The sequence below is a fragment of the Corvus kubaryi genome, unplaced genomic scaffold (assembly GCF_017639235.1).
Source record: "Corvus kubaryi isolate FWS band 111438036 unplaced genomic scaffold, C.kubaryi_AGA036_p1.0 133, whole genome shotgun sequence".
Taxonomy (NCBI): Eukaryota; Metazoa; Chordata; class Aves; order Passeriformes; family Corvidae; genus Corvus; species Corvus kubaryi.
The window spans coordinates 18,145,778-18,158,620 of NW_024580667.1; the positions used below are offsets into that span (position 1 = coordinate 18,145,778).

At 36.3% G+C, this 12,843-nt stretch overlaps 1 protein-coding gene across 8 annotated transcripts in view; it reads right to left on the bottom strand.

Moving 5' to 3' along the window:
* The window catches only part of STS (steroid sulfatase), a 114,318-nt gene that overhangs the window by 99,596 nt on the left and 1,879 nt on the right, over window positions 1-12,843 (bottom strand). For 3 of the 8 annotated variants that reach the window (XM_042038169.1, XM_042038180.1, XM_042038199.1), the window contains one exon: window positions 2,143-2,254. The exons of 2 other annotated variants lie outside the window; for them this stretch is intronic. The gene's annotated coding sequence lies outside the window, so the exon portion shown is untranslated. 3 more of the 8 variants (XM_042038190.1, XM_042038226.1, XM_042038237.1) reach the window with 3 other exon arrangements.

Below are 12,843 nucleotides of genomic sequence, written 5' to 3' on the forward strand. Positions count from 1 at the left end.
AAGATTTGATCATTTACTAATTTCAATAATCCTATAAAAGAATAACTGACTTTCCCATCAATAAAAAAAAATTGTGACTATACTTACCTTGGCAAAATATTTGAGGGATAGACTTTAAACATCATAGGATTAGGTAAAAATTAAAATGAATATCTTAAAATTAAGGATACCTGAAACAGTAAATAATTTTAAGACTAAAAATATATGTCTACAGTACAAGAAGAGGCTAAGTGGATCCTTAGAGACAGACAGAAAATAAAAATACCTGAACAAACAGTGTAGAAATGCATATATTGTATTACAACAATATAGGAAAAACAGCAATGTAAGCCAGAGGTATCCAGGTTTGTTCTGCCCTGTGTAAGTAGAAAACTCTTGCTACTTCCCTTCCTTCCTTCCCTCCCTTCTTTTTCTCTAGTTCTATACTCCTTGCTTTAATAGGAACTCTATGAAACTTGCAAATTCTTGTTGCTAAAACAGAACCGCATTTTTTTGCACGTAGGCGCTGAGGCAAAATCCCAACATGACAACATGAAAATTATAATTAGCTCAAAACTATAGCGGTTAATTTCATTTTCACCTTATTTTGCATGACATTTTAAGATCATAAATAAATCTAAAAAGTATTCAGCATTTTTCTATTTTCTTATGGCACACCTTTTCTTGTGGTACAACAGAATTAGCTTCCATTTAACATTTGAAAGTTTCTCAGTAATAGCTCCAGGGGTCTCATTATCTTTTGGCTTGGACTGGAGCATGCTGCCAGTATTTCTGAAGCAAATAATATGCTTTTCCAATTGTATGAGAATGTTTTTAAATAAGATTTTAGGAAAGGATGTTTTCCTTTGCTTTGTGCCTTTAGGTACAACACAACCTTATGTTTTTAAAGGATGGATTCTGTTCATCAGTGAGACAGAACATATCAATTCTTCTGTCAAAATGCATTTTTTCAGGACAATAGTTTACTGCTATTATTAGACAACTGCTATACTAGACAACATACCCAGTCATCTATTATAATAATATAGGATCTGGAGATGGGAGATGTGATGCTAAGAGTTACTCTCTTGTAAGTGACTAATTGTAAGAACTTCTAATTTTCTTCATCATAATAGTCAGTTCCGTCAGCAGTGCAGAATATAAACAATACCAGAGAAAAACAGATCTGTTTGAGCTCTGTACCCTAAGATTTCCTTACGAGTTTGGCTGATCAACTGATTCTTTAGCATGGTAGACAAAAAGAAGAGGCCATTTTTGCACCAAATTTGAAACATTTGTCCAGGATGCAAAAAAATCCAAAATCAGTTTCACTGCATACCTGAAGCTGTTCAAACTTGTATCTTCACAGTCCAGAGTGCCATAGGCACAATTCTTGTTAAGCACTTCTTAAAAAGCAATCTCAATTGTCCTGTAGTCCTCCTACTCTCCACTAAACTTCTCACCTAAACTAATTTTTTTTCATTCCTCCTCATCCACAGTCTTCCACTCATACAATCAAGAAGCCACCCCACAAACTCTTCTGCAAGCCTAATCTTTCTAAACCATGCCCTACCCTATTTCAAATTCCTTCTTACTCAAGAATCTCCTATCAATGTGCCATCGATGTAAACTGAGGCTGAATACCTTTTGAATGCAGTGGCTCAACTCCTCCAAATCTGCTTGCCCAGGTGCTGCTATTGTCACTGCCTCTCTAGCACTAGTCACTGCTCAGCGCTGCTGTGCCTCGCTGCCTGCCTCCTCCACGACTTCCCTCAACACAGGCTCCCACGGGCCAGCAGTACACAGTGCTCCCTATTGGTGACTGGGGCTCTCCCTGTGTTAGCGCAGCCTCAGCTGTTGGTCTGACAGGGCTTTAGCACAGATCGTACTAAAATCCACCTACAGAGCATCCTAAGGGAAAAAGCAAAATACATGTTTGTGAGAAAACAGGATGTGTGGAATACATATTATTAATGAGTCATTACAAAATTGCATAGCAAGCAATATGTATGGTCTGATTCTGTTCCACCACTTGTTTTGGTTATATAGGCTTCTCCTCTTTCATCTTCCTCCTTCTTGTCTCAGTATGGTTGCTCAAATGCAGGTTTTTTTGTTTAAGCCTGGCAGATACAACCTATCCAGAAGTTATGTTTTTTTCCTTACCATTTCCCTTTCTCTATTACTCCTTGCCATTCTCCTCCATCTCAGTGTTTCCTCTTGCAGATACAGTCCCCTCAGTAGCTGTGTTTACTCCCAGTTTGCAAGTTGAATGGGGCTGAGGTTACAAAAGAAAATATTAGACTTATTTAATATCCCTTTAAAAGTTACAGTCAGGTCTTGCAGGCTTCCACCTTTGAATTGGACTTTGTCAGATTACATACACTGCACATGAACCAGAGTCACTTCAAAACTACAAGCTTGTATCAGAACTGACCCCCCTCCAAAACAATTTAACAATTCATTTCCATCTGATCTTTGAAACAGACTCCATAATCAAAATTACATACACTTTTAACATTACTTTTTAAACAACCAGAGCTTAAGTGCTAAGAAAAAAACTTCTGTGGCACAGCTGGAAAATCTTCTAATTCATAAAGACCCTGCTTTCTATTTTCTTCAAAATGCTTTCACAATTCAAGTAATTCTTATGCTCTTTTTAATCTGTTCAAGGTAGGGAATGTTCTACTCCATTGCAGTACGTGATAAAGTGCATTCTGTTACAAAATAACTTGCCACTATAGTTGATAGTATCTTATAGACATGAGTATATGGTTTAAGCAATCTCTTTTTCATTCTAAAAAACGCACTGTATTAAGTTAATGCAGAAAAGACAACACTAAATATGTTATTATTTCTCATAATTGCTAACTTCCTGCCATGAAGAATTTCTTTGAGCTGTGAAAGAATATGAACTCCAACTACACATTACCCCAATTTACAATTAAACTATATATAAATGACAGACTTTGGGGCAGAAAGGGTGTTTTACCTTGCAGAATGGAATTGTTTCAGCTTTTGCCTCTTGTTTTCAAACAAGATGGCTGTGGACTTATCAGTATATGGGTACAAAGTCCAGTCATGTAAACTGAAACAGAAGGGTGGAGAGCAAGAACGATAACACTGAAAAATATAACTCATACAAGACTGACAGGATTTCTTGGTAAGACTCTGCTTCACTAGTACAAAACAATCTCAGCATATTCTCATAATGGATATATATCCATAAGCCTAACCAAGGTGCTTGTTTTAGCTTGTTACTGAAGACCTCCCGTTAGACTTTTTCGTGAATTAGCACTATATTTTTGGAAAACAAAGGCTGTGCCAGAATCTCAGGTACATTTCTGCCTTCTGTACACATGGGAAGCATTCCTACAGGATATCTACATAGCAACTTTGGACAAACTGCACTGAAACACCTTTTAAAGTATAATTTCAGATCAGTGTTTTTTCAAACTTTTCCATTGGAGGCATAGAATATTTAGAGATTATCTTTTTATAAATACCATACGCTATAGCCCAAACTAGTTTGTTTAATATGCATTGTCTTAGAACCTATATGTGCTCCTGGAAAATGACTGCTCCCAGAAAGCCCAAGGATCCTAACACGAAAAATCATTCACTAAACTTCAAAAAGTCCTAGCTAGTTGACATATTACCTTCCTTCTCGGCTATTGTCCTCCTCACCCCAATTTATGTATTTCACAAGGGAAATTTGATCAGGAAGAGAAAGATGGATGTCCAAATATGTGTGACAATCACTGCTGATGTAACTTAACAGAATCCAAGCCTTACAACTTAAGTATGAAATTTTACTTTTCTTCCAGGCAAAACCTGGAAGCTCACAATGACTGCGAGAAATCAAATTGAACCAAGATTTTTGAACAGCTGTCTAAATGCAAAGTTTAAATTACATTTTTCTGTGGTTCAGGAAATCATTACAGCTTGTCCTGAGCTTTCTCCTGCATTTTTCCTCTATTTTAAAATAACATTCTACTTTAACAACTTGGAAAGAATTTTAAATTACCAACCTTTTCTCTGTGTCAAATACAGATAGGAAATGCTAGCCCTGCCTTAAGCCTTTGAAAACCCTGCACTATTGTCTTGCATTTATTCAAAGCATTAAAAAGTGAATATAAAGACAATTAAAAAAAAAACTTGTCTATCTCTCTAAAATAAATAGCCAATTACTTTTTAATGTCTTTGACTAATGATATTTTTAGATTAATAATATTTTAGAAGGTACTTAAAAAAACCCTGTATATGGACAAAAAAAGCAGTGCTAGAGATACAACAGATGAGAAGCAACACTCACTGGCAAAACACCATTTCTTGTGTACATACACTGCAACTCTTAAATGCATAATAATAACTATTTACTTACAGTAAATTTTATTTAAACAAATTATTATTAAGCAACTTTAATTCAAAACCTTGTGATTATGTAAATTAGAAGAAAGTAGTGATGAAACAAGAATATGTATGACAAAATATAGATAAAAAGAATGAAAAGCAGACTCGTCTGTGCTAATTAGCATGACAATTCAAGGCATTTGATATGGAAAACCAAAATGCAGTGTATAAAGATCTATTCATTCTAACTATGCAAAAAATTACAATGCATTAATGAGTGAAAAAGTAAACATCCTCTCCCTCTCATATCCAACTTTGAGTACTGAATGAAGACTGAATAGAGGGGGTTGGTTTGTTTAGGTTTCTTTTCCATGTTTGATTAAAAATCACTAAGGAGTGCTAAAGTGACAATTACTTGCTGACTTCAAAGCTTAAGCAGGAGTGAAAAGTTGAAACGTCAACAGGGAGGCTGCATTTAGCTATGGCCAATAGGGTACTATGTTACCCAGTAATGTATTCTCCAATGATTTATGCTACTTAATGGATTATATTATCCATTTTGACCAACAGGTGTTTTTGTGGTTTGGGTTTCTTTTTCCACATGGACATGAACAGAGAGTCCATATTTTTTCCTTCAAAATATGTTAGAAACATTACTTTTTAAGGTATTTTGGACTTATGGTCCCAAATGGGAGTCCGTATCTACCTATTTATTTATGAATGTTCATATTTATAAGAGTTCAATTCATTGAATTGGTAAAGGAAATTACCAATTTCAGTTTGGGATGAAAAGGAGGAAGAAGGATGCATGACCCAATTTATTGGAATTTAGTGGTAAGGCAGAGCTGCAGCAAGGCAGAGCTTTTGTTTCAGCTCATCAAAACATCTCTGCCAAAGCTTTAGAAGTTTAGGATCCAACTTTACTATACCACTAAATGTTCATCTACAAGGTATGGTACAGTGTCTTTGTAAAAACAAAACATGATACACTGCGGCCTTACCCTGCCTGGATGCTGGCGCACATATAAATGCTTCTGCTTCCACATAAATCTAATACAAACTTGTATTTTACTTAAGATTCACATGAAACATACCAGTAACAGAGCTAAAATGAAAAAAAGGGTATCTGTTAAACTTCTCTTATCATAGTGAAACCCAAGGAATTTGGCTAATTTCAAAGGACATTTTTGAAAGACACTTACCCAGAATTAAAAGATAACAGTTTTGCTGTTCTAGGGACTTTATACAAATTGGGTTATTGGATTCTAGAGAACATCAACAAATCTTCAGTGAAAAAAGATGCTTAAACTTCATTCTTCAGCTTAGTCCAAAAACCAGTGGCAACTTTCCCTCTGAAAATTCTGTAGTCATGTAGTTATCTTGATAGAAAGTCATTATATGAACTTGTGAAATCTGTGGATTGCAGAGGACTTTAAACAGTTCTGAAAGAAGTCCCAAAGGCTTTTATACATGGAACTCTATGACACTATCTAAAGGTTTTGGTGGGTTTTTTTTAATCATGGTTGTGATTAACTTTGGTTAAGACTTACATATGGGAGTTTAGCTGGAAGAGTGTGTTGGCTATGCCATGCAAGAATAAAGATTCAGGTTGTGTAGTCGCTATAACTATAGTTTCTGACTATCAAATAATACTGGTCTAAGCTACCTCATGTCATAAACATAACAGGATTTTTAAAGAAAGATGGGTTTGAACAGGTGGGAAAAATATTATTCATTTGATCTACAACATAATTTGCTTTATTTCCTGGATGTGATGAAGTAAGAAAAAGCAGATGGATATTCAGGTCCCCACACTTTGTCAGGTTCTTCGATCAACAATCATCCAAATACTAAAAATAATTGAAATCAGGCAAGGTTTTACTTTATTTCCACACACTTCAGAAAGTTTTGGGGCAAACATCACCCTAGATGATGCTGGTAGAAACTTGGTGACAAAAATGGCACATACTGAGTGAAGCTCTATGCCCCCTGAAGCCTGTAGGCTTTCCTCCATGCTCTGCAACTCCACAATACACACTACCCATGCCTCATTTCATGACCACAACACAAACTCAGTTTTGGGATGGCACATTAGGACATATAGCCATCTTAATATTCAAAGTCTTGTTAATAGCTTTTGGAAAATTGCATTAGTCTAATTTTTCCAGATGAGAGCATAATTATTAGCATAAAAAGGCAAAGTCAGTGAAAAACAGATTATGGAGCCAGGCTGTCAAACATGGTAATTAATATAATACTTATTCCCATTTGATTGTAGCAGTCACTGGTCTAAAGGACACATACAACATTTCTAAACCAGTGATACAACAATTCATTCTGTAGCACAGACTCTTGCAGATATCTGCCTCATTAGGCTTGCAAGATAGTAGTTTTTCATACTTAAAAATGCATAAAAAGATTTTGAACTGTATGAAGAGGTAATAAGCTCTTAATGGGATAGAGATGTTGTCACTGATCTCTTTCAGTGAAGTATGATACTGACTCCTCTTAATTAGTGAAACTAAATATAGAAGTGAACCATAAAGAAAATTTTAAATTGGACAAATAGCAACAAAAGTTTTGAGCTTTTGGCTTGGTACAACATAGGTAACAACCTGACCAATCAGCAGTAAAAACCAAACTATGGCAAAGACGGTAATTCAGCTCTTATGTTAATTCGAAGGTGTCGGTCTATCTGGGACTAAGAAGGCAGTCTAATGTTGCTGCCTGCCCGAAGGGGCTGCCCTCCCCCCCCCGGGGACCTGCCCAGGCAGGTCTGGACCTGTCTCTGCCATGTGCTCTGAGACCTCCTTTGTTCCCAGCGGGGAAAGTTGAAAAAAGCACTGACTCTCCGGAGCAGTGTCCGATTGGCCAGTTATCCCCGGTCCGCCCCCTGCCTTCCCCTCTCCCTTCCCCCGAGTAAAAGAAAGAGCCCGGAGGGGCCCGCCCTCTTTGGCTCTGCTACCTTCTGCTAACAGCTTCTGTGTGTCTCTGTCTCGGGACAAGAGCAATCTACTGGCAGGATTAAAGCATAGAGCAAGAGCTGTATTTCTACCTCTTTGATTCTGCTCTTGATATTAGCTTTGCAGCTATCACTTGCCGCTTTTCGGAGCCACCAAGTCGCTGGACTGCCTGTGCCATCTCTCTGGGCAGCTCAGGGCTTTCCAAGGCACCGAACGGTGAGCTGAACGACTGAGCAAGCTGTGAGCATTTCGTCAGTCTAATAGCAAAAAATGGCCTTCTATTTGTCACTTATAAACCCCACAGCTACAATAAATGTACCTGAGTGCTGGACTTCTCTAAGGATACAGAAAATCTAAAATGCTGAAGAGCAACCAAAATGCTAAAAGCTTCAGAAAGCATAACTTACAACAATACGTTAAAGAAATTAAATTGGTAAAATAATAATAAAAAAAAAAAGAGCAGAGGAAAAACACAGGATATTCTAGCAGAGCAAAAAATTCACTCAAAGATTCGGAAAAATTTAGGCATAATGTCTGGACAGATATTTTAAGCATATACAATTCTATTGCAAAGAATTAATCTAGATCTTTAATATCTCTTGAGGTCTTACCTATATGTAAGTACATGAAATGGAAATCTAGGAATCTTTCAAACCTGCAGTGCCAGTGTAAGCAATCATTCACCTTACAGAACTCAAGGTGAAATGTTTGAGATTACCCAATTAAGTGGAGCGAGCTATCTTAGGGAAAAAGGTCAGGGCCTGATTGGCTTGACAGCACTGGGACTTCATTGCTTTCTTCTAGGTATCCCTAATATCTAACTGTATCAGTATTTACAACTGGTGTTCCTTGTTTTATAAATGTTTTATGAAAACAAGTGTGTGTTACTGGTCTTCCACTAAGAACATTTCAATTGAAAGTCTAAAATAAGGAATAAACCCACATCATTTCCTCATCTGTTTTGTTACAATATGCTGAACCTAATTCCTTAAGGTAGGTAAACATAAGCTGAACTTAAAGTAAGTGGACAGCCTAGTGAAGGGACTATTTCCTCACTCAAAAATAAATCAGTGCCTTACGTGGCAGTGGTCACAAAGCCTATTTGCCATTGGCTGTGCACAGAGCATCTTCTGAGGTATGCTACCAGTACGTTTGAGTGTCTGCACATGGCAGGAGGAGAACAGGGCAGTAGCTTCTGGGGCAACAGAATTCAAAAAATGCAATTATGACCTGGTTGGGAAGTACACTAACTCCGACAGCCAAGGAAAAGTCCCAGCTTCCATAGTGAGGAACAGCCTGGATGTCTAATAAAACTGCTTGGCATTGCCCCCTCTCCTCTTTCCACCATTTCTGCTTCCTGATAAGAGTTGCTCCTTCATATGTACCAGCACAGTATTATTGCTTTTCTGCCTAGATAGATCTAGAAGCAGAGACCACCAGAAATATTGCAAAGAAAGAAAGGTCACAGTACTGTTTGATAGCTGGCCTCCAGCAGCCTCCCTGCACTCCCCAGGCTGTCAGCATGTTCTCCCTGATCACGCAGGTATTCTGGGCTCAGTATCAGCCAGTTCATTTATTTCTACTCAACTCTTCTGCCTAGATACAAACTTTTAAAAGCAAACAGCCACAGAGAAGACAGAATGTCTGAGGTCTGGAGATTCAACTCCCCAGCTTGTTGCATCCCAAGTAGGGAATATGCATATATAACCTGAACCTGGAGCAGCATTACAGATGAGTGGCTTAGAGACCTTGTGACCTTAAGAATCACAATTCCATCTCTCTCTTCTCCATCTGAAGATCTAATTACCACAGCCTTTGAAAAGGTTGAGCTTAGGAACCCATGACTGAAAGGGCCCACTGGAAGGGTGACTGCATTCAGTTTCACCTTTACTGCCAGCAACCAAGTGATAGATGACTTGCTCAGAAAGGTTCACAGAATGTGCATTCCACATGACAGTACAAATACAAAATACTTCCTATAATCTGTAACAATCAAACTGTAGTAAAATGAAAAAAAAAAAGTAATTAAATTCACATGCAGACAAGAAAGAAAACCAAGTTAATAACATATTGTAAGTTCCTGCAACAATGGGAAGCTAGATAAATCAATGAAAGTTACATAGCAAGCCCATATCACAGGAAAAGTAAAAGAGGATACAATACTTCATATCTTATCTGGGGATGCAGTCTTTTTTGTCCTAATCTTTCTGATAGTTTAAGGCTAAGCAGGACCCAGCCATTAAGCACTTCAGGATTTTCATTACAATGATGCTGCTAATCACCTGAACAGTTTGCCTGTGTGCAGCCAATATTTTATTAGAAGACCAAAAAGTATGTCAACAAGCTAAGTCGCAATCCATAAAGGAGAGTAAATGGTTCTCACTGACTTTAACAGAAGCAAAAATGGCTCTAAAGCATGATATTAAGGCTTCCTTTCCAAGCTTAAGAAACTTTGTTCTGTTGTACAGTCCCATCAAAAAATACAGCAAATTACATCTAAAAGTATCGAAGCATTGCTCCCTTGTTCTCTCTTGTGTGCTTGGTTAGCTTTTCTAGAATTTCACCTCCCATTGCTGCTTAAGAACCTTTTTATAGTGCCTCATCTAAATTTATAGATGACAAACGTGTATCTTCACTTTATTCTGCTGAAGTGTAACACATTAACTTCCTTGCCTTTGTAACTAACACACTTGTAAGTGGTGGACAATACCAAAATCTAGAAAACAGATGGCTCTCCTATGCCTGCTTGCTTGGCTGAGAGAAGACACGTGATTGATTAAAAGAGCATATACTCCCTTTTAACTTATATAATCAATAAAACATGACCTAGATCAGGAGTGTCATGGTACTATTTAATTGCTTTAAGACATATGGTCGTTTTCCATTTTGCACCTATAAAAACATGAACTGAAACAATACAATTTACCTAATTCACAATCTTAAGGTGAAAAGCTCATGTTTGGTGACATCCAGCACTGAGAGGGGTTTCATTTTCTGAAGGCTTATAGGCTTAACTCTAGCAACTGTTGTGAATCTCAGCTGATATCTGAATTTACATTTAATTCTAAGTCATTCCAAGTAATTCGTTACTAATAGTGGGTTTAACAGCTGTTCATGTAAATCATTATGAAAGCTTTTAAATTACTGGATTTATTCAAGTCTTTAGATTCTTTTTTAATATTCAAGCCAAAATGGATTATAATCTGTTTATCCTCTTTGTCAAGGTACCTGCAGAAAAAGAAAAGTCAGTAATTTCTGTGTGAAATACATAGTGCATCATGCTCCTATCAGTGGCATAAAAATGTAGGTAAGTGAATCCATGCTTCGAGCACAATATGAAATAGTGAAATAGGAAACTGCAATTATTGAATCAAAGGTATTACCTATGAAAACACTTAAGCATATTCTGAAGCTTTTACTCTCCAGGAAAGAACTCGGTCACATAAATTTCAGGTATGTACAAAACTTTCAGCCTCAAAGTAAAGGAAATTCAACCAAATATAGAAGATAAAAAAAGGTTAAGAGGACCAAGTACGTAAAACATTGTGTTGCATACTTAATAACCCCATGGCACCTGAGTATTTTCACTTTATCTAACATTCAAGAACAATAAAACCAATGTGATTTTAATACATTATTATGAAACTAGAGAAAATAGGTTTGTTTGGGGTAAGAAGGGCTACCTATAGGCAGCTAATTTACAGTTGTTTAAAAACCTGGACATCCAGATATATATGTACCATATAACACCATATATCTGCTTTGGCGTATGCCCAGATAGCAACTTTAATTAATTTTAAAAATGTACATGAAGTTAATTGTGTTCTTCAAACTTCCCAGGATTCAAGTCTAGTTACAGACTTACATCTTAGTTACCCAAGTTCATTCTTCTCAATAAATATATATCTGGTTTGTAAGAATATAATTAATTATTGGTGTTCATAGTTAGTGTACTTCAACTACAATATGCTTTCCACAACTCTAAAGTTATTGAAATCTTCATAACTCAAAGCCAGCTTCAAATAAGTAACAAAAAATAGTAGCAAACAAAAAATCAATTGCACAATTCTCAATCTCAAATCCTTTCACTCCTTTTCAAAAAAAAACCAACAGCAAAACCAAATACTACTGCTGAGTCATTCAATCCAAATATTTAAGACAGCTAAAACAAAACTTAGATCAGCATATTCTCTTACTTACATATCTAGAAAACTATGCTCCACCATGAATTAAAAGTTGCTTGGACTTTCACTTCATTTCATTCTGTTAGTAAAAAGACTTAGTCACGCAGAATAAACCTAAACAGTTCAAACCTAAACAGACAACTAAACAGTTGTCTATCTTGGGAAGATTTTCCTGTGTTTGAACACAGCTTTGAAGAATCAAGTAAGCTAACATCACACTGATTATCATTTATGAGCCAGAGTAAAGCAAAGAAAATTGAGGTCATCAGCCTGTCAGCAATGTGACAGTCTTGAAATGTGTACCATAGAATTTGTAACCCAGACCATTTACCCTAAAAATATTCAGCTCCTGTATTACACTTTAATTTTGTGGGCTACTTTCTTATGGATTTCCTATGACTTATTTCCACTTTAAATACTCAAAAGTTCTGCAAAACCCCTATGTTTTCTCTGATGAATTGGTAGTTTACATGCTAAAAATAGTGATTTTCTCCCCTTTTTATGATGCTAGAGGCAATGGAAGTCATGATCAAATACTTACACTTTTTTCTAATTAGAACAATAAATCAAGGTAACAAGAAAAAGCTACATCCATTGAGTCACAAACAAAAGTTTTACCATGTCATCATATACACAAATAAAAACTAGCTTTTTAGAAAATTTGCTAATTAGAAAGTTGATGAATCCACCTCAGGTAGAACTGTCATACACCATCATTACCCATCCTGTTTAAATTTTTGTCACAACAGCATATACTCTTACAGCAGAAACACAGTCTTTCTTAGGACAGCACAATAGTACCATTTTAAGTATTGAAATTACTATTTTTTTAATTTCCTTTAACAGGTTAACACTTTTTTGACATACTGTATTTAGGATTTTACCTTTCTATTGATTCTAGCTATGCTCCCACCTAAGTGAGCTACAAAAGAAACTATAAACATTTGCTGGAAACAAAACTGGAATATTGACTTGTTGCACAGTGTTCATTGCAGAAACAAAACAGCCATCGGCATTTTTAATACTCATATATTGTAAGGTTACAAAAAAAAAAATCTGAAAACTCAGGAGCCATTTCCTTACATCTAACAGGAACTAACACATGCATGTTGTGACTACAAATGGCATTTTTAAAATATGTTAATGGTACTGCGCACAATCTTTTTCCTAGCCTACGCAGACAGGGCCTAAGCAGCATTATCATTACCAAATGAGACAAGATGAAAAAAAGAGAAAACCAACCCAAAACTCAAAAAATTTTGTTTGAAAGTCAAATTTTATTATTCAAAAGGTACAAGTAAAGGCCAAGAATGTTTTATTTTTTTTTTCTTATTTCCAGAATAGGAGAAGGTGTGAGGAGAATTCTG